The following is a 24,038-nucleotide window of genomic DNA, read 5'->3' as shown; positions in this document are numbered from 1 at the left end:
CTGAGCTGAGGACACAATACTTGTCCTCCACTTCTTCCTTAGGATCTTTTTCTTCTGGGCAAAAAAAAATATAAAAGCCATGAGCTCTAAGGAAAAGAAGAGTGCCTTTTCCAACAGTTGGCCTTTTGGATGTGTAGGGCGCCCTCCTATGGTGAACAAAGATACTGCATATGCAAAGGCTATGCACCTGGCATCAGTTGGCTGGTAATATGTTAATGAGGGAGCAATACCATGCTAATGAGGTGTTTCCTGCTCTGCCAATCCCTGAAGAACTATTAGCATAGCCTCAGCCTGCTGGGTATATAAGGCGAGCACTCTTGCTGCTTGAGGTCCCAATTCAGCAAAATGAGGTGGTCCTGCAATAAAGGCTGTTAAGAAGTATCTGATGGGGGCTGGGGATTTAGCTCAGTGGTAGAGCGCTTACCTTGGAAGCGCAAGGCCCTGGGTTCGGTCCCCAGCTCCGAAAAAAAAGAACCAAAAAAAAAAAAGAAGGACCAGATGGTGTTGTATCTTCCTTGCCGGATGAGGTGGCCCTGACAACTTGTGGTCCTTTACGGAGAGCTGAGGATATTCTTGTGGATCCATAACTTTTCAAATTCAGGACAGCAACATCGGTAAAGTTTCCGGATTAGGGACGATAAAGTTCTCTGGATTTAAGCAGAGACGATGAATAAAGTTCCCTGGAGGTAAGCAGAGAAGATGGATAAAGTTCTCTGGAGGTAAACAGAGATGATGAAAGCCTTGGTATAGAGGCCGAAAGGTTTGTGAAGTTGAAAACCTTGGTATAGAGGCGGATAGGTTTATGAACTATGGCAATGTTGTTTCCGATTGATCCTTTGTGGGTAGGGCTTGTAATTTTGTTTCTTTTTTTCTTTGTGTGGGATAGAGAAGGCACAGATGACAAGCTTAAGCCAGAACCAAAACGTCTTTGGCGAATGGACCCTGACTGCTTGGAGGATAAACGATGTGAGGACGCCATTAGGACAGGTCAAAGGGTCATTGCAGAGCTACAAGAAAGCATGTCGGAGTAAGAAAAGGTCTAGAAAGAAAAAAGGAAAAGAAAAGGAGATAAAAGGAACAGAGGGAAGACAGATATTAAAAAAAAAGGGGGTCAATGCACCTTTAGTTGTGCCTCAAGTTGAGGCTATTGCTAGGTATGTGATTAGGCTCTGGAAATCTCACAGAGTTATACTGATCAGATTTGATAGAGTTACACCGCCTGAAAAATTCAATCAGGAGAATCAAGCAAAAAGATAAACTTTTGTCTTAAGAACTGTATAGCGTGTGCCTACTTTTATTCCTGGTCTCAAGGCGATTTAGCAGGTGACAAGGTGCTTCTCTTAAAAAATCAGTTTCAATCGGCCATTGGAGCCTTGTACCTGTAGCTAAGGTATGTGTAGCCACTTCAATTTTTTTTTTCTGATTGGTTTTAAATGTATAAATATTCTCCACATGCCTTGGTTATGGACTATTGGCTGTTAAGTCACTGGATATGGTTAAAAAAATGTAACATTAGTAACAGAAAATTGACATAAAACTGGGAAATTTGGATTGAGTCATTCTAGACGACATGTGGTATGAGCCAATCTAGGGAAACAGGTCTAAATTGGGATGATATTTTTATGGAAATCTTATCCTAGAAACCAGGCTTCTAAAAGATTTTAAGGCAGAGTCACTTTGTTGCGGTATTGAAGACCACACCATCATGCGTTCATATGTAGGGATTGGAAGTCAAACTTTGTAGCATGAAGGATAGACTCGGTGTTTTGGAGACTGAATTTTGGGATGATGAGGCTGATTTCAAGAAAGAGGCTGCTCAGTGTGAGAGGGAGAGATATGATCCAGACTGGACACATTCTAGTGCATGTGGTAACGAGGCAGACAATTAGGCAAGAAAGTGATTATACCAACAGCACCTCCGTATAACCCTCAACATAAAAGCATGGTGAAATCTACAAAAGCTACTTCCATTTGCCCAGAGGTGTGGAAAGAGATGGGATTAATTAGACCCTTGAATATTACCCTTCTGCTGTTGCACAGCTTGCTGTGTTAGGCGTTAAATCTTGTATTCAGCATTTTGGTATTTTACCCAAGAAAATTATTATACCATATACAACAGCACAGATAGAAACATTGTGTGCCTCGATAGACAATTGGGCCATATTACACTCTTGTTTTGATGGAGAGTTTGACAATCATTATCCTAAGGATTCTTTGCTACAATTTTTCATTGAACATTGAGTGATTTTTCCAAAGGTAACTACATCAGAGCCTTTGTCTGGAGCATTAGATATTTATACAGATGGATCCAAAAGAGGTGTAGGTGCCTATATGGTTGATTCTCAAGAATCAGTATTAATTCAGTTCAGTCCAGGCACCCCCCAAATACAGAATGTAAAATTATATTGGAAATTTTTAAAAGATTTCTTGATTCTTTTAATTTAATTTCTGACTCTGCTTATGTAGTTAATGCTGTATGCTCACTTGAAATTGCAGGGCCAATTCGGTCAAGTATTACTGTATGTCAAATTCTTCTAGAATTACAAAATTTGATTTGGGCAAGAAAATATAAATTTCTCATATAACATATTCGAGCCCTTCCTAATTTGCCTGGTCCCATGACCAGTAATAACGCCAGGGTGGATTCTAGAACTCGTAGTTTATTTTCATGCTGCTCCAGTTGAGCTCGCTAGAGAATTTCATCAAAAGTTTCATTTCGTGCCTTTACTCTTCAACCAAAGTTTAACATCTCTAGGGCTACAGTTCGTGATGTGGTGTTAGTTGTCAGAATTGCGTTCAATTTCACCACCCTGTTCATGTGGGGATTAACCCTCATGATCTGATCCTTCTAAAACTTTGGCAGATAGATGTCACACACATATCTCAATTTGGAAATTTAAAATATGCTCATTTTTCTGTTGATACCCGTTCCGGTATTATATACGCTACTCTGGTGAGTGGTGAAAAGACTCATAATGCCACAAGTCATTGCTTAGAGGCATGGGCAGCCTGGGGAAAGCCTGATAGTCTTAAGACAGACAATGGGCCTGCCTACACTGCAAAGTCCTTTCAGGAATTTTGCCAGATAATGTAGGTCAGTCATACTACACGATTACTATACAATCCCCAGGGTCAAGGAATTGTGGAAAGAGCACATCTTACCTTAAAAGAGCTTATACAAAAAGAGAAAAAGAAAGAGGAATTGCCAGCGACCGAACACCAAAAGAACAACTTTCTTTAGCTCTTTTTACTCTAAATTTCTTAATTTTGAATGCACATGGTCGCTCTGCCGCGGATCACCATGCTGCTACTACACCTATGAGTAATGCAGAAGTAAAGTGGAAGGATGTCTTAACTGATGAATGGCATGTCCCAGATCCCATAATTTCAAGATCTAGGGGAGCTGTTTGTCTTTTTCCACAGAATCAAGAAAACCCAATTTGCGTACCTGAGCACTTGACTCGAAAATTGCCTTCTTCTCTTCCTGAAGATGAGACTTCGAACCCTACAATAACTGGGAATGGTAATCCTGGTTGATTCACTCATCTTGTGGGCTATTTCCAGATCCTGGCCAGGACCCATGCCAGTTCATAGCAATTCTACTATTTTACCAACCTTTTCCTCTTCCTTCTGTTTGTGTGTTGTTCCCTTTATAGTGCCAAATGGAGAAATGCCCCAATGGTATGCTGCCACTAACTTTTCTATGTTTTACTGTTAAGAACTCTTCCCTGCCCTGCCTTTGGTTGCGTAGAGCCACATTTCAATATTCAATATAATATAAGCTCCAATGTGAGGAATGTACCCATTTGGCATCTGGCTTTCTCTTAGCTAATCAAAGGATAGATTTAGTTCAAGAACAAATTGAAGCACTGTGTCATATGACACAGCTGTCCTACATTTCCTCCTTTAGAGTTTACGCATTATTCCTTTGAGAACTAACTTTTCTCAGCATTCTCAACAGAGCAAAGAAATCTCGAATTATCTGAATGGAAACTGGTCCATGAAAACAGAGCAACTATCAAGACATTTGCAGATGCTGATTGATGTCCTCAACAGCACTAGGTTGGACCGCATAACAGTTGAAGATTTGACCTCATGGGTTACCAAAGCTTTCTCCCTTTTTAAGGAGTTGGCGGGCATATTTTCCTGGGGAGCTCTTGTCCTCCTGGGATGTGGAGTAGGTCTCTGACCTATTGGCCATTTAAAAAGAGAACATGCCAGACACAAAGTGGTTGTTTTCTAGGCTATGACCGCCATTAAAAAGGGTGCTTCTCCCAACATATGGCTTGACTCTTTAAAGATTAAGAATTCGCCCTATATCTTTTTTGTCTCTGTCATGTGCTGTCATTGTATCCAAAGACGGGCAACTTTCCTTGAGCTCAGACCAACCTAAGACATGGGGCCCAGTGGAGATAGTGTAACTCTATGATGGGTAAGGCCGAGTTTGGATGAGAACATCATAAGAGAGGAGCAGTGCCAAGATTGACGTGACACCCAGATCTGGACCAGTCACTTTATTAAACAAAAAGGGGGGAGATATAGGGTGCCCTTCTGTTGTGAACAACGGTACTGCTCATGTGCAGGCTTTGCACTTGGCATCAGTTGGCCAGTAATATGCTAATGAGGGAGCAGTACCATGCTAATGAGGTGATTCATGCTCTGCCAGTCCCTGAAGGACAATTAGCATAGCCTCAATCTGCTGGGTATACAAGGCGAGCACTTTGGCTGCTCGTTGTCCCTGTATCAGCAAAGAAGTTGACCTGCAATAAAGGCTGCTGTCAAGGATCCGACGATGTTGTGTCTTCCTTGCTGGACGAGGTGGCCGTGACACTGAACTCCCTGGGACCTCTCGTTGTTGGGCATTGTTGTCCCTATGAGTTTGCAAGCAACTTCAGGTCTTTCAGTCGCTTCTGTAATTCCTCCAACAAGTGTTCATTGTCAGATTAATGTTTTGCTGCTACCATTCAACTATGAATTTGACCTGTTCTGGCTGTGTCTCTCAGGAGACATCAATATTCAGTTCCAGTCAGCATGCACTTCTTAGACTCATCAATCTTATATACTTTTGATGACTGTATATATGTATATGGGACACAGGTGGGGCATGAATTGTTGTTCCTTCAGTTTCTGCTTCTACCTTTGCCTCCACATACCCTCCTGTGAATGTTTTTCTTACCCCTTTTAAGAAGGAGTGAAGCTTCCACACTTTGATCATTCTTCTTGAACCTCATGTGGTCTGTGGATTGTATCTTGGCGATTTCGAACTTTTGGGCTAAAGTCCACTTATCAGAGAGTGCATACTATGTGTCCTTTTCTGTGTTTGGGTTACCTCACTCAGTGTGATGCTTTCTAGGTCAATCCACTTGTCAATGAGTTTCATGAATTCATTGTTTTTAATGCGGAGTAGTAGACCATTGTACAGATGTATCACATTTTATGTATCCATTTGTCAGTTGGACAGCATCTGGATTCTTTCCAGTTCCTGCCTATTATAAATAAGGCTGCTATGAGCATAGTGGAGCATATGTCTTTGTTGTATGTTGCACCAACTTTTGGGTGTATACAGAGTACAGAGCTGTAGCTGGGTCCTCAGTTAGGGCACTATCCAATTTTCTCAGGAAACTTCAGAATGATTTCCAGAGTGATGATACATGTTTGGAATCCCTCCAACAATGGTGGAGTGTTCCTCTATCTCTATAACCTCACCACCATCTGTTGTCACCAGAGTTTTTGATCTTAGCCATTCTGACAGGTGTGAGGTGGAATCTCAGGACTGTTTTTATTTTTATTTCCTTGATGACTAAGGATGTTGAGAATTTCTTGACACACTTCTCAGCTATTTGATATTCCTTAGTTAAGAATTCTCTTTTTAGCTCTTCACCCCATTTTTCATAGGATTATTTGGCTCTCTGGTGTCTAACTTCTTGAGTTCTTTCTATATTATGGATATTAGCTCTGTATTAGGTGTAGGATTGATAAAGGTCTTTCCCCAATCATTTGGTTGCCGTTTCGTCCTAATAAGAGTGTCCGTTGACTTACAGAAGCTTTGCAGTTTAATGAAGTCCTGTTCTGATTCTTGATCTTACAGTGATCTTATGTCACTGGTGTTTGATTCAGGACATTTTTCCAAATGCCCATGTGTTCAAGACTCTCATCTAATTTTTCTTCTATTAGATACAGTTTATCAGGATTGATGAAGAGGTCTTTGATCCACTTGTACTTAAGCTTTGAACAGGGCAATAAAAATGAATTGATTTGCATAATTCTACATGCGTCCCTCCAGTTGTTGAAAATCCTATCTTTTTTTCATTGGATGGTTTTAGCCTCTTTCTCAAATATCAATTGACCATTGATGTGTGTGTTTGTTTGTGATCTTTAATTCTATTCCACTTATCAACATTCCTGGATCTTTACAAATACAACAGTTTTTTTTTGTTGTTGTTGTTTGTTTGTTTTTAATCACTATTGCCCTGTAAAATGCTTGAGGTAAGGAATGGTGATTCCCCCAGAAGTTCTTTTATTGTTGAGTACAGCATATGTATGTTGTGCCATCACTTTTATTATGGTGGGTTTTATTTTGATAAATATGCAATTTCCTTCCTTACCAGTTTGGAAAACTTTTGGTTGATATTTGATTATATTCCATAGTAGAATGGAAACTCCAGCTTCCTTCTTTCCTACCATTTGCTTCAAAATTTGTTATCTAGCCTAATAGTCTCAGGTAGTGTCTGTCTTTGTCTCTGAGTTGTGTATTTTATGTGCTACAAAATGCTGGGTCCTCTTTATTTATCCATTCAGTTAGTCTATGTCTTTCTATTGGGGAATTGACTCCATTGTTGTTAAAAGATATTAAGGAACAGTGATTGTTGCTTCTGTTATTTTTGTTGTTAGAGGTCGAATCATGTTTGTGTGTCTCTTTTCTTTTGGTTTCATTGCAAGATTAGTTTGTTGCTTTTTCTAGGGTGTAGTTTCCCTCCTTGTGTTAGAGTTTTCTTCCTATTACCCTTCGTAGGGCTGGATTTGTGGAAAGATCCTGTATAAATTTGGTTCTGTCATGGGATATCTTCGTTATTCCATATGTGTTAATTGAGAATTTTCCTGGCTATAGTAGACTGGAGTGGCATTTGTGTTCTTTTACCGTCTAGAGAATATCTTTTCAGGATCTTCTGACTTTCATACTATCTGGTGAGAAACCTTGTGTAATTCTCATAGGTCAGACATTATATGTTACTTGACCTTTTTCCCTTATTGCCATTAAACTTCTTTCTTTATTTTGTGCATTTGGTGTTTTGACTATCATGTGATGTGAGAAATTTCTTTCTGGTAAAATCTATTTAGAACTCTGTAGGCATCTTGCATGTTTTTTGGCATCTCTGTCTTTAGGTTGGGGAAAATTTCTTCAATAATGTTTTGAAGATATTTACTGGCCCTTTAAGGTGGGAGTCTTCACTCTCTTTTATATCTATTATTCTTACATTCGATCTTCTCTTTGTGTCTTTGAGTCCAAACGGCAGGTAACTGGGAGCAGAAAAGTTGGTCTTTCCTCTGCTTTCCATTGTGTAGGCACTCTTACCAAATGGTTTTCACCTCAGCACATCCAGACTACAATAATGTCCTTCACCTGAATTCTCCCAGGAACCTGTGTCCAAGGTGCACAGATGACATTAGGTGATTTCCTCTTTGTTCAAGAAGTTAGGCAGAAAGTATTTGTCTCCTCTGGATTCTCAGGAGTTTCAGCATTTCTGAAGATCCAGCTCTCTTCTCCGTGGGATGTGGTTGCAGGGAGCTCTGGTACTGGTTTTGTTCAGTTCTAGGCACTGGAAGAAAACAGCCAGTTCCTGCTATGGACTGCTCCCATGTATCCTGAGTGTCCTTTTTGACAGAAATGGCTTTTAGACTGTTTCCTATCTCTAATTATACACCAAATACTTGTCTTCTCATCAAAGGATCCCAAACGTGCCTATTCTAATAAAACTCTACTGACCTCCACAATCCAAAAGGCTTTCAGACGTTCTAAATATTATCTTGTGGGAGTGCTCCTACTTAATCAATTTAATTGGGCCTCCAGTCCTTCTGTTGTGACCAAAGAATTTCTATTTTTACCTCTGAATATTTTCAATGGCCCTCAGATTTCATTTTTCCTAAGCAGTCTTCAAATATGCCTTTCTGACCAAGGAGGTATTCGTATTGTCCTCCTCTGATACAGTAAGTTTTAAACACACACACACACACACACACACACACACACACACACACACACACACCTCTAAATTTTAAGACCTATAATATTTCGATCCTCCAGAAGGAGAGTCTAGATCACCCAGGATTAGCAATTACAGCCAAGTACAGAAATTCACCCTCTCAAGGAAGAAAACAAAATGATAAGTTCTCCACCATTCATTCCTAGACCTATCAGGGGAAGATGTGGCTGAGGAGGTGAACCAACATGTGACTGTCATCCAGATTTTTATGAACGCTCAAACTGCAAACTGACTGTGTAGCATATTCACTAGAGTGGGAAGATCTGTTGTCTCTGATGATGATCTAGTGACTGAAAAGGCAGTCATTGGAATGTGCTCCACTGCATGAGGTACGCTGGGTCTTTGAACTCTTGTCATGGAAAGAGTATGCAAATTTAAACTCTACACATCCTAATATGCTGGTTCCCCCTACAAAGATCTTTAGATTTCCAATGTCAACCCAAGAGACCCTCACATATTTCCTCTCAGACACTCAGATTCTTGTATAATTTTAATGGCTATTCAGGTCTCATTTTTCCCAATGCTCCTTGTCCTTTCATCTCTCTTCAGTAGTCAGGCTCTGACTAGTGTTAGGGACATTTTCAGTCTGTATATGAAGACAACAACAGTGACCATATACTGTAATGAAATCTTAAAACTCCATCTCTGGCCAAGTGCACTTCAGACATTACTTTCTCATTAAATGGGATTTCTATAGCGGATCTTTATTAAACAGACTCCAGTTTTCCCTTCTGTCCACAAAGTTCTCCCACTTTGTTTAAAAAGGCATCCCATTTACACAATGTGCACAAAGAGGCTTTGGCCATTCTCCTGTTCATCAATATAACATCACTTCACTCTGGTTTGAGTTTTTCAGGAAAACAAGATGCTTGACTAGCACTCATCATCTTCAGTGTTTTCATCATTATTGAAATGGTCTAAAACATCGTGACCATACATGGGTGGTCTAATACAAACCTGGAGGGTGACAAAGCACTACATACTAACGCATATCATGGAACCATGTTCAGGTTGCTGCACCTCTTCCTGAAGACTCCACAGATGACATGGTTACTTTGATTGTTGTTGTCTTATTGGTGATGTTTTCTTGTAAGTTTAGAGGAGGTTGTCTTGTAGTTTCAGGGTTGTGGTAGTGTTCTACTGGCATTAAAAACCAACACCTTGCTGCTGAAATATTTCACATTTTTCTATTCTATTTGGAAATCACAATGAATACATATCTTTTCCCCTTGTGTTCCAAAGAGATAGCAATATGTAATTGTCTTTTAAAAATGTAATCATATTCACGAATATTCACTTGAGTATATATTTTATATATAAATGTATTTCCTGTTATGTGCTGTTTTTCACTGGGTGACAGCTTTATTTGAAGTCATTTGGAAGACCATTTCTTTCTGACGTGTCTTTAAAAGATGTGGTTTGGAGCTGAGAGTATATGATTGAATATCTCCAGCACAAAAAAACAACTTCTGTATCATTGCTGTCCATTGAATTAAAAGTATTATTTAGTACACAGCAATAACTGAAGCAATGAACAAGGATGGGAAAGAATTTTTAGGGTACAATACCTAGAACAACCAGAAACGAAGGAAACCCTAGTTTTCTTATAAAATCTATATCCATAAACATTCTGTGTTTTGTGAAGGTCTTTGTAGAAGACTTTGAAATTTGAATGTCCCAACTTTATGTTTTAATTGGGGCTAATAAACTGTTCAGTGTGTGTGTGTGTGTGTGTGTGTGTGTGTGTGTGTGTGTGTGTGTGCCATATGTCCAGCAGACTCTGAATGGCCATTACTTCAGCCTCCTAAAAACAAGACCTCTCTACACCTATTATGGATATTTTAGTTACTTGTTTAAGGAAGGAGTGAAACATCTGCATTTTTGCCCTCCTTCTTGAGTTTCATATGGTCTGTGCATTGTATGTTAGGTAATTTGAGCATTTGGGCTAATATCGACCTATCAATCAGTGTGTTTTTCTAGGTCCATTCATTTGACTATGAATTTCATGTTCTCATTGTTTTTAATAGCTGAGTAGTAGTACTTTGTGTAAATATATGTCATTTTATGTATCCATTCCTCCAGTGAAGGGCATCTGGGTCTTTACAGCTTCTGAATATTATGAATAAGGCTGATATGAACATAGTGTAACATGTGTGTTTGTTGAATGTTGGAGCACCTTTGGGTATATGCCCAGCGGAGGTATTGCTGTATCCTCCGGCAGTGCAATGTCCAATTTTTAAGGAAACTCAGGACAGATTTTTAGAGAGGATGTACCAGTTTTCAATCCCAACAACAATGGAGGAATGTTCCTCTTTCTCCACATCCTCTCCAGCATCTGCTATCACCTGAGATTTTTATCTTAGACATTCTGCCTGATGTGAAGTGGAATCTTAGGGTTGTTTTGATTTGCATTTACCTGATGACTGAGTATGTTGTACATAATAGAAAGCATTTTAAGAAATGATGCTAGCCTAACTGTTGGTCTGGATATTAATTGATACATTTTTATCTCTTTCTTAAAAGTTCAAGTCAAAGTGCATCAAGCAAATATATATATATATATATATATATATATATATATATATATATATATATATATACCCCAACAGAAGGGAAAGTGTCAGAAAGTGCCTAAAACACATTTGCACAGGAGATAATGTTCAGAACAAAATACCAAAGGTTCAGGCTCTAAGATCTCCAGTCAATATATGAAATCTCATCAATCTGAAAACTTTCTTTAAAGCAAAGTACACTGCCAATAGGACAAAACAGAAATCTACACATTTGGAAAAGACTTTAACCAATCCTATATCTAGTAGAGTGCCTTAATAAAAAATATAGAAATAAATTAGAAAGTTAAACTGCCACAAAACCAAGTAACCCAACTTTTAACCTGGCTTAGAGAGCAAAACTAAGAATTCTCAACTGAGGTATCTCAATAGGTGAGAAACACATCAAGGAGTGTTCAACATCCTTAGTTATCAAAAAAATGCAAATTGAAATGAACTTGAGAGTCTATATTACACCAATCAGTGTGACTAAGATAAAAAAACAAAAAAAAACAAAAAAAAAAAAACTAATGCAGTAGCAGAGTAGGCTAGGATATATCGAAAGTAGACCACTCCTCCACGGCTGGTGAGATAGGTATCTGGATAGCCACTTTGGATATCAATGTGGAGGTTCAGAGAATTTTGCAAATAGCATTGCCTGAAGACCCGGCTTTACCACACAGTTCAAAGCAAATACTCAAACATGATCCACATATAACAGTGACATGTGGTTGAACATGTTCATGGCACCCTTACTTGGCAGCACCAGCACAGACAAGGTACCGGGAATCGGGCAAAAGCCTGCGGGATGAACGAAAAACACAACACACACACACACACACACACACACACACAGACACACACACACACACACACAGACACAGAGATTATCATTTCAAGCCAAGAGAGGGAGAGAAGAAGAAGAAGAAGAAGAAGAAGAAGAAGAAGAAGAAGAAGAAGAAGAAGAAGAAGAAGAGGAGGAGGAGGAGGAGGAGGAGGAGGAGGAGGAGGAGGAGGAGGAGGAGAGAGAGAGAGAGAGAGAGAGAGAGAGAGAGAGAGAGAGAGGAAAAGCAGAACAGAGGATGAGCATAAGAGTGGAAGAGCAGAAGAGAGGAAGAGCAGAAGAGCAGAAGAGCAGAAGAGTGGAAGAGTGGAAGAGAGAGTAAGAGAGAGAGGAAGGAGGAAGTCTCCTGTAGCTTTATTCACCACTTACATACCCAAGTCTCCAGGTAGAAAATATCTGGGAAGCAGAGTGGGAAACCCTGGCTCCAGACTACTTGGCTCAGGACTTTGGTAACAAAAGACCGAGTACGACATCTGAATTAATTAGGGAGAAATCCGAGAAGACAAGCCTAATCTCAAGGACAAAGGCTGAGGAGGCAAAAGGCAGAAGTAAATTGACCACCACCCAGGTGTGGTCCATGTGTGTTGGTTCCTCATGCATCAGCCGGGCTCAGCAGTGGTCATGCAGTGGAGACACTGGGTGTTTACTACTTGGTCTTTTCTTCCTGTGCCATAAATACATGGGAAAGGCCTCTGTCCAATAATCCCATGACTATATGGCAGTAATCTTAACTGTGGCCATATAGTTACAAAGTGGCCAGGCCCGAATCTCCCTACACTTACTTATATTAGTCAAATGCAGGAAACAGTCGTGATGTTCCTCAAATCAACTGACGAATAAATACAGAAAGTGTGCTATATTTAAACAAAGAAATACTACTCAGGTATTAAAAATGAGCAAACCAAGAACTTTGTAGGCAAAGGGATGGAGCTGGAAATTAGTGAAGTAACAGAGATCAAAAAGGATATAACATGGGATGTACTTAGTGAGAAGTGGATGTTAGCCCCAAATGTCAGTATACTCAATACACAAATCATTTATCACATGGAGGGTAAAATGTTAGAAGGCAAAACTGTGGATTCTTGCAACCCTCTTAGATGTGAGAACAAAATGATAATGGAAGACAGACGGATGGAGGGACCTTGCTAGAAGCATATATGGATGAACAAAATGGGGGGAGTAGAAACAGTATTAAGAGAAAAGAGAGAAATCTAGGGAAAAATTGGAATAAATAAAAATAAACATCAGTGGTGAGTGTTGAACTTGGGTATCCCAAGGAAAGTCGCAGATGCCAGGGATGAAAGAGGGTCCCATAAATTTACTGGAATGGTGGCAGTTGAAATACTAAGCAGAAAAGAGATAGAACCACAAGAGTTTGACTGTAGCTAGACATGCCAAACTGTGAAGAGCAGGTGATGCCCAAACAGTTCAAAATCTTTAACTTGTAAATGTCCCAAGTCTAAAAAATGCAAAGACAACAATGCAGCAGAGACTGAAGGAACTTCAATCCAGAGACCACCGACCAGAAAAACAATTTCAAACACACACTCCAAATCCTCAGACTACTCCTGATTTCAAGATCTGCTTGCATATAAGACCCTAATATGTCTGTGCTCTGAGGGGCTCTGGCATCACCTGACAGTGACAGATTCACATACAGGTAACCATTTGACAGAAACTGAGAGCATGAGGATCTGAAGGGGATTGGAGCCCAATATGAAGAACAACACTATCATTTAAGTTTACACTAGAAAGGCTCAGGAAATTTACCACAAATTGGCCCACAAATTTGGGCCAGTCCATGGCTTCTGCTACATAGATTGTAGAGCATATGGAAAAGACAACTCCCTCATCTTCCATCCCTGGGAAAGGAGTTAATTGCTCCTGTGGAGACGTCATATCCCCGAGAAGCGGGATGGTAGAGGACTAAAGTGGAAGTGGGCATGTAGATGAGGGAGCACCATCTTAGATACAAAGAGGATCAAAATGGCTTGGGTGATTCAAGAAAGGAAGAAAAAGTGGGGAAATGGCGTTTGAAATGTAAACAAATGAATAGATTATTGAACACATAAAATGTTTATAATATTTTTTTATGTTTACATTTGTAAACATATGTAAACATTTATGTTTACAACAGAGACATTCACATCTCACTCTTTAAGGACTATACAGTCATTATCTATACTACAGGTTTACTGAAAGCTGAAATCCATATTTTTTGAGATGTACATACTATTGAAAATTTACATAGAAAAAATCAATCAATATTTCATCATCTGTCCCTGTACCTATATTAAATCGTTATTATCCTTTATAAAAATTTAAAAAAAGTGTTTCTACTCCATTTGATTTCCATTCTATGACTGAAATGTCACTCAATTTTAGCTGTACATCTCTATATTCCCTAAATTGTTGCCCTCTTCCCTGTCTCTTTACATTTGACATTCCTGTTCTTGACAGTGTCCCTCAGCAATTAATAAGTGCACTTCTACTTTCCAAATGAGGACAGCGGAAACTAAACTGATCATACAGATACACAGTTTGCTGAAGTAACATTCAGATTAAAGTGAATAAGTATCCCATTTTCACTTATTCATCTGGGTTAAGTCATCTATGAAGATTTCACATGATACATTCACTGTCCTGAAAATTACATGCTTTCCTGTTTCTAGTCTGTCAATGCACCATATTTTTCTTATGCATTCATTTGTTAAAGAACAACTTGAATATTTCCAAATAATGAAGGGTCCCTATACTAGAATAAATCAAGATTTGGATTTATTGGAGATATATCTTTAGGTGTTTCCATTTCTACATTCATGAAGATACATCATACTGATTTCTGAAGTTGCTGTAGAAGTTTGCGTTCCCATCAGGAGAATAGCAATGTTCTCTTCTGTCCATAACACAGTAAAGATAAGTTGGATCATGTGTTATTAAACTAAGGTTTCTGAAAGGGTTGAAAAAAATGTCAGAATAATTTTGATTTGCATTTCTGTAATATATAAGGATGATATATATTTTGCATTAGAGTCTTAGTCATTTAAGTTTCTTCAATTGTGAATATTTTCTTTAGATATGTATCCAATTAATTATTTATTTCTTTATATACAGTGTTGTACTTTTTATATCATGATTTATAGAAGCCCGTTGTTGAACATGTGCATGGCATAAAGGCTTACTATATTTGAAAATAGTCACTTTAAATTTACAAATGTCAAATCATATAATGTGCCCTCACTAAACTCACAGAATTGGCAGATCTGTTGTAACTAACAGAATTCATTAAAGTCACTGTATGAAACATCCCTCTTTAATAAAGCATTCTCTATGTATATAATATTGAGGAATATACTTTAATTGTTTTATTTTTTTGAGAATTTCCACCAAAATATTTTGATGATAATTTTCCCGTTTATTTGACCTACATCACTATATTACTTTGAATCCTACCTTTGTATATCTTCAACATTTAAATACTGTTTAATAACCCCATGATGATCCCTTACAAAAATCGTTCAACCCTCCAACAGAAGACACTAACTGTCCATAGTGTGGAGTAACAGCTTTCAGGCATTTACACTGCATTCTGGACTGTTTACTGGCTTGAAGCTGTGCAGGGAACCACAGCTGCTGTGTATCATGAGGTCAGAACTCTGTGTATCTAGAATACAATAACTCGCTATGATCACCCCCACATTTTTGGCACCTACAGTCTCGTTACACCTTGTATTATGGTGGTCTTTGAGTCTTGTGGAAAGGGTATAATATGTATATCCAACTCATCATGGCTGAAATCAATAAAAGGAGGACAACAATATAATGAATGAAAGGAAGAGTTCATTCGTGGAAAGTATTAACAAGATTGTCATGACAACTGGTCAAGTTAGTTAAAGAAAGTGTAGAAATAATAAAATTAAAGAGAAGGGAGGAGAGGTGCAGAAAACACTTTTTATATTTACAGTCCCAAATATAGAATAATTTTTAAACCATTAATGATTTACTGAATGTATTGGATATATCAATATTAAATCAACTCAAAATGCATAAGTTAAAAAGCACTATACTGAACAATGACACAGAGTCGTGCATTTAATATCTCCCTCATAAATATCATAGGACAACATGTATTCAGTTTAAAATTTTGATTATACATTTAAAGAGCAGTGAAAGTTTCTTAGACTATTTCATAAAGTAGACAAAAGGATTGAATACATTAAAATTCTTTTTTGTATGTGGTATTATCCAAAAATTGAAAGAGAACAAAAGAGAGAGAGTGAGGCAGGGTGAAAATGAGGTAAACAGAAAGGTTCAGAGAGAGGGAGAATGAATTACAGACGACTGACAGAAAGAGAGGAAGACTGAGTATTACAGACTAATTTACACCGATATTCACATATTCTCAATAAAATCTTTGTGAACTGATTCAAGCCGACATTAAAAATAATCTTCAATTAGGTCAGCTTTCTTAAAATACCAGACATACAAGTCTGATTTAACACAAACAGACACACACACACACACACACACACACACACACACACACACACACACACACATATATATATATATATATATATATATATATATATGTACATATATATATATATATATATATATATATATATATATATATATCAAATCTACTTCTGATGTGATCTTTGTGGTAGGATGTTGCATCTTTAATCAAGATCTATTCTTTATTTTTATTTTTTCAATCACCTGCAGATACATCTTTTTTAAGAATGAATCCTTCTCACTGAAGACCAGAGACCTGCATTTCCATGATTAATAAATGACATTTCAAGACATCTAAGCAAAATGTAAAAGTGTGAATTGAATAAATATTTTAGGACAGTGTTATGCCAGCAACTTCTTTCATAGTTTTTGAAGGAGAGCTCTGAAATTTTGCATTTCATATATGAGTTTTCTGGGACTCTGACCAGAATCAACTCACAACTGTTTGGGATTTCCTTGGCAATTAACCAGTTTGTAAACAGAGCTGAATTCATCACATGCTCTGCCATCTACATTAATATTGCTACAGAGAGGAACAACTATGCTAATACCCTTCATCTGATTTTTCAAACAGCATCCTCATGCCATTGTGGACTTCTGTGCTTGTGCGAAGGAAAGTTTGAGAACACCATTTGAGAGCTGTAAATGCATAAGTGGGAAAGGCCTATGTGTAGATGATAAATAACTTCACAATATTCATTGTTTTAATAATCATTAGGAATTTGAGTTCTGCAAAATGACATCAGCAGAACAGCATGGTAGAAAAACAGTAATTGATTCACTGGAGATTTAGATGCACTGGATTGTTAAACATGGGCTTAGAGGTAGAGACATTTCAGCACATGAAGTATGGATAATCAATCCTGTGTAATCTGTTAAGCTTCCCTCCCCCATGGTTTCATGCAAACAGCATCATATTTAAGCACTGACGAATAGAAAAAAAGCCAATGTTTTGAAAATCCAAGTCACAAGAAAATACTGTCCTCCTCCATAACACACATCAATTCTCAGGTGCGCTGGCCTTCAGCATGCCTGGATGACAGCTGTCAGCATGGGATTTAATGCCACCCTTTTCATAACAGCAGAGCTCCAATCTGCTAGGCCATGTCATCAGCCCCCCATTCTGTTTTAGCGAGATTAGATCACTGCGTCTGCCAATGAAGTCTTTGATTACCTATAAAGAAGCAAAGGACAATAGTGATAAAACAGCATGATATTGGTACAGACAGGTAGATCTATGGAATAGAATTGAAGACCCACCACTCAAGTGGCGGTGGGCATGTAGAGGAATGCCAATTGATCCATTCTTATCTCCTTGTACAAAGATAGTGCCCAAATGAGTCAAGGGCCTCCACATAAAACTAGACACACTGAATCTAATAGAAGGGACTTCATAAAAAAAAAAAGAAGAAGAAGAAGCAAGGAACTATTCTCACTCCAGTGAGCTGTTGGAGGTAATCTTGAATTGAATTGGTGTTGTTAGTGGCTGTGATGTCTACAAATTCCAGAAGACCATGTTTGAAAGAAAGTTGATTTAGGATTTCTTTGGTATTTCTGCAATACTGGAAGGTGGGCTCGATGAACAGGAACATCTTCCCAGACTTTGTCTTGCAGTTCCCATAATACTGAGCCGTGCTTTGAGGCTGCAGTTACCCTGAAAACAATGTTCAGTTTAAGGTACTGGTCTATTGAAAAATGGCAACCTTGATGTATTCTTAACAATGCATTCTACTTGAAGCCCATAGAAAACATGGAAGAAAGAAGCTGTTACTTTTTCTAGCTTGCAGTCACATTGCTACCAAACCCTCACAGACAGTAGAACCTGGTTACTAAGGATTTAACCATATAATAATGACCAGATGAGACATCTAGGCTTGTGGACTGATCAACTACTGGATTCTTGGACTTTCCAAATATCCATCCATTGTTAAATTATGTGGTCCACAGCCTATGATCAATGTGATAAATCCCTTTTGTCTGTAAAGAGAGATTCATCAGCCACTCTTTGTTATGGAACACCAGCTTCTACACCAGGAATCTAGAGAAGACCTTTAAAGCAGTTTGTGTAATTCCTACTCCTAGAAGTCCTGAGCCAAGACCACCTCCTCCAGGGAGCTTCTCAGCAGCAGCCCAGGGCTCACACACTCTGCTTACCACCAGATAATTTATGGTTTGCACTTTTATAACAAGAAAGAATCTTAATTTTTTTTCTCCCTCTCATGTCTCTCCATGCTCTCTGTTTTCTCTGTAAATAGCTTGATAATCCTGAAAAACATGTGTGTGGGTAAACCAATAAGGACTAACTAAATGCCACAAGGGCATTTTCTTTTTCCGTAACACTAGTGACATCACAGAGAATACCATGGAAATTCCAGCATACACTAGAGTATCCAGAAGAGGTTCCCCTTCAACAGCACTTAACTACCCATTAACTAGCTCTTCTCCAAATCAACAAGCCAAGTTACCCTTTCCAGTAGCTTTGCCTAAGACTTTGCCTAAGCTTTGCCAAGAGAAGACTTTCAATCACTCTCCCTCTAAGCCAGAGATATCACTGATTTATTGTAATTTTTCCCACCTTCATGCATGAATAGTGAAGACTCAATTTTCAAATACAGGCCAGAAATGGTCCTCCCAGCTTACGTAGCACACTCGAAATGACAAAAAGAAAGGAAGCTGAGAAATTAGCTCAGGATGATTGTCAGTGAAGTAATGATCCACACAATTGTTCCCTCTCAGGGGGCATCTTCTTTAGCTAAATGATCAGTTTTTCCAAATTCCTCATTACTGCTCCTGCTAAGTTAAGGTGGATGTTTGGAATGATGTCTTCCCAGGAGACCAGATACATAGATTAAATCCAAGTAAGCAAAGAATTGCAGAGTACTACAGCGGGAGTAGGGGAGTAAAAAATAAAGTGAACTTACATGAATCATGATCACAACTTCCCTCAGAGCATCAAAAATAACTTAATTTAGCCATGAGTCTGTTACTGATATGATCAGCTTTTCAGAGGTCAGGCTACAGAATCATTGGTAACATAGGTGCACTTTGAAACAACAAAATAAAACTTTCGGAGAAAGCATGAAGGGTAAACCTTGGAATGAACAGAGAAGAAGTCAAGCTGAACTATGGAAAGGTATCATGTGGAGGGAACAGACAGAGAGATAAATTCAGACAGACAGACAGACACATACATACATACCTACACACCCACACCCACACCCACCCTCCCCACAAAAACACACTCACAAGCACAAAAAAAGTAGCAGTCATAGGGAAACTGATGTTGTAGATCCCTGATAAGGAGTTGCAACCAGGGAAGAAAAGTCAAATTCTTCACTTGGGTGCCACATGTCACATCTATACACTTGAAAGTGAGTCACTCCTACATTTATGTACAACTTCCATTAGGAACATACAGACAGGGAAGGACAAAATAAGGGAAGAGACTATGTAGTCCCAAACTATACATATTTATTAAAGCCCAAATCTACCTTTCTCCTAATGCTGGAAGTCTCTGCAAAGAGAAGCCAGCCCATGGGCAGCCTGGCATGTATTTCTTGGATCTCTGAAAATTTTCCTTCCATACATGCTTCTAGGAACCTAAGCTTGTTGGTAGTTGTTGAATATTCTACATCTTCTCAGTTCTTAAAATTCTAGTCTAGTAGATTTGGATGTCAACTTTATTTCTAACTGTGGTTCTCCAGAGGACAGTAAGTTCAAATCACACTGGGGTTTATGAGAGAAGTGAGTGCATAATCTGCCATGAAATGTGCTTTGATTAGTAAAGACTGTTGCAGGAAAGAGGAAAAATAGGACAGAGAGTAAGATAGACACAGACAGAGATAAGAGAGAGAAACAGAGGAAGAGACACAGAGTGAGCATGAAAGATTATGCCTTGTGCACATGAAGCCATAAAAAATTGTGAATCTAGAATAAATGTTATAAATGTCTGCCTGTAAATCCCAGTAACCACGAAAGAAGTCTAGAGCCAGTTGTGCTATTGTGAATGCATACAGATTGGCCTATACCAATGTGAGACACTAGACTTCAATGAGCAAGTCCTTAGCCTGGATAATGCCGTTATGGTGGTCCAGAAAAACAAACACTGATTTGTCCCCTCTGTCTGCCTCTCATTAGTCTCATCTCCCTTTTCACAGGAGGCTGAATGGTCTTCCACATACCCTGAGATCCAGCTCCCAAGGGACAGAATCTATCTTCAATGGTGCTTCATTTGAGCCTACCCTTGGCTTGTGGATGGTACTCAGGAAGTGAACTGACAGGTTACACTTTGCCTAGCTGGGTGTCAAAATTCAGACATGAGACCTCACTCTGTGATTGTCAACACTTCCATGTTTCCATTGGGAAGGCAGTATCACAATGGCCTGCTACTGCCTTCTCATTCCTTTCACATGTTTCATGTGACCAAGTTGACAGCCTCCTCAAGCTTATTCACAGATCAACAGGATGCAACTTTGCTTCAGAGCCTTCATGTATGGCCACAGAAGACAAAAGAAAAATATCACAATTAACAGTGATAATGTAGCCATGCCAGAGCATTTCCTCCAAGTTTTACTTTCAAGTGTATTATTTTATTGCACAATTTGCTACTCTTTAGAGAAGGTCGTGTTGCGAGAGCACATATGGATGCTGCCCCATCCACAATTTATAGATTTCTTACATAGATTCCATTCAGTGACAAGGTTTCTGTAAACTTGCATACAAACTAACCATTTAAGCACACAGAAACACACACACACAAACACACACACACATACACAAACAGACACAGACAGACGGTTTAGGGATAATAGAGAAGAGCTTATTGCAGAAAAGTTAGGTCAGTTGGTCTACAGTATAAAATGTGAAGGGTTTCACTAAACTCTATTACCCCAGAATGGAGGATTGGAAAATGGAGAGAATTGTGAGTCATGCTTCCCCAACAACTTGGCCACCTGAACAATGAAATATGAGACAATAAATCTGAATGATCAAAGCCAAAGTCCAGGAACATACACAGTCAATTGAATGTGAATATAGCTCATCTCTCTGATCTCTAATGGAAGAGTTCAGGGGTTTCTCACACCTCTCCTGCATAGTATTTCATTGTACTCCAATGCTAGCACACTGAAGGATATTCAAGAACATTCCTGACAGGTGCTCTTTTGACCTAGCTTCAAATAGAAATAAAGAAAGAGTGTCAGCATTCCCTGAGCTCTGTTGAGCAGGGGATGCTGATTTCCTCTTAATTCCTTAGCAATGCTTCATCCAAGGAGTCAGCATTATCAGGCCTATACACAGCTGCACATGGTGTATCTTGGCTTCACAACCCCATAGCCTGTAGTTACAGAAGCCAGGATTAAACCTGCAAACTCCTCCAGCCAACATTTCTTTGACAGAAGCCCAGAATCACTGATAGGTCTCTCTAGACCCACGACTATAGATATGCATGCCTTGTAGGGGTATAACATGGTCGTTTCGTTTCCGCAATTACTGAACACGTAGATAAGTCAGGGAGAGCCAGTCCGTGTTCTAGTTTACTAACGGACAGTTCTTCACTGTAATATAAAACTGCCTGCCAAAGGACACTGTTAGGACAAAACAACGAGGAACAGATTTGGAAAAGTTCTATATTAATCCTCCTTCTGATAGAGGAATATTACCAATACATACGAAGAACTCAAGAACTTAGACTTCAGAGAGACAAATAACCCCATTAAAATTATGTTCCAGAACTAAACAAAGATTTCTCAACTGAGGAAAGTCAAATATCTGAGAAGCATCTAAAGAAATGTTCAACATACTTAGTCATCAAGGAAATGTAAATGAAAACAACCCTGAGATTCCACTTCACACATGGAAGCATGTCTGAAATAAAAAACTCAGGAGACAGCAGATGTTGATAAAGATGTCAAGGAAGAGGAATGATTCTTCTTTGTTTGTAGGATTACAAACTGATTCAACAATTCTGGAAATGAGTCTGGAAATTCCTCAGAAAAATAGAAATTGCACTACAAGAGAACCCAGATATACCAATCCTGGGCATATAACCAAAGGATGCTCCGACATGCAAAAAAGACAAATGCTCAACTATGTTCATAGCAGCCTTATTCATGATGCCAGGAGCTAGTAGGTACCCTAATGGCACTCATCAGAGGAATGGATACAGAAAATATAGTATATCTACACAATGTTTTGCTATTCGGCTATCAAATGCAATGATTTCAAGAAATTCATAGACAAATGGTTTGAACTAGAAAATATAATACTAACTGATGTAACACAACCACAGAAAAACACACATGGTATGAAATCACCGAAAATAGATATTGCCTCCAAAGCTCAAATTACCGAAGATACAGACTACAGACCACTGGAAGCCCAAGAAGGACACCCAAAATGTGTATGCTTCACTCTTTTTTAAAAGGGGGAACCAAAATATCTCTGAAATTCGAGCAGAAACTGAAGTAATCCCATTCGGAGGATTACGTACTCATGGAAAATATACATATTATATATATATAATGTACAATAAAATTATATATAATATGTATAATATATAAGAAAAATTATATATATATATACATATATATCACGAAAACCAGATAAGATTGAAGAAGCTAAGAAGTGCATGTTGCCAGGAACCAGATATAGATCTTTCCTGAGATACACAGCTAGAATCTGTCAAATACAGAAGTGAATGCTTGTGGCAGAGGAGAGAACTGAAAACGGACCTCTTGTTGGTAGATTTTGAGAAAGGAATACAAGAGTTGAAGGGGCTTTCAACTCTATAAGGACAAGAATGCCAATGAACCAGAGCTTTCTGGTACTAGACCAATATTCAAAAACTGTACTTGGAGAGACCTATGGCTCCAACTGCATATGTAGCAGAGAATGGCCATGTTGGGAACCAATGGAAGGAGAAGTTCCTGGTCCAACCTAGGTTTAACTCTCAGTTCAAGGGAATATCAAGGTGCACTAAGGGACGTTATAGAAGATGGGTAGGGGTACCAGTTAGGGCTCTTATGGACAGGAATTGGGAAAGAAAATAAAATTTGAAATGCAAATATAGAAATATCCATTTAAAAAAGCAATAAAAATTGCTATTTTTTTTAAAAATGAAAGAAATTAAAGAAAAGAAATGTGTCAGGTAATTACACATATTCACTCAGAAATCTAAAGGGTCAGTGTCAGGGAATGGTAATCAGAGTTATACTAGTGGAAAGACTGAGATGATGAAATCTCATCTAGAAGCACTTCTCTCTCCCAGATGTCAGTGTCAGACACAAACTGCACTATAGGAATCCAATGCATTGAGGAGTTTACACTGAGCTGAGGACACAAAACTTGTCTTTGCATTCTTCCTTTGCATCTTTTTCTTCAGGGCAAAAATAATAAAAGCCACAAGCTCTCAGGAAAACAACTGTGTCCATCCCAACCCCTGGTTTTTGGAATACAGAAATTAATGATTTAAGTCTCTGACTTTCAAGAACCATTACACAGAGGGAAGTTGAGATGCTTCTAATAGTATGACAGCTCGCGATTCCCGTGTGTGGAAGGCTCAGATCAAGGCTATCTTCTCAGTGGAACCACTCTACCCCTATCCAGAAATCACTGAGTATTCCCAAGGACCATGTATTTCTTCCTATTTTTATTCTAAGACAGAAGGCCAGCTTCCTTCTCCCCATCTCTGATACCGTCATCCTCTTTGTTCTCCCTCCCAAATGGCTGTTTACTCTGAATAGAAGGCTAATTGGTAAACACTAGAGGTACTGAAGGAATACTGAGGTGCAGTTGAAGACACAACAACACTTGTGACATTACAGAAGAAGCTACGGCTCTCCAGGGTGCAAAAGATTTTTCAGGGAG

Source organism: Rattus norvegicus, chromosome Y (genome assembly GCF_036323735.1).
Source record: "Rattus norvegicus strain BN/NHsdMcwi chromosome Y, GRCr8, whole genome shotgun sequence".
Taxonomy (NCBI): domain Eukaryota; kingdom Metazoa; phylum Chordata; class Mammalia; order Rodentia; family Muridae; genus Rattus; species Rattus norvegicus.
Note: the sequence above shows the minus strand (reverse complement) of the source record.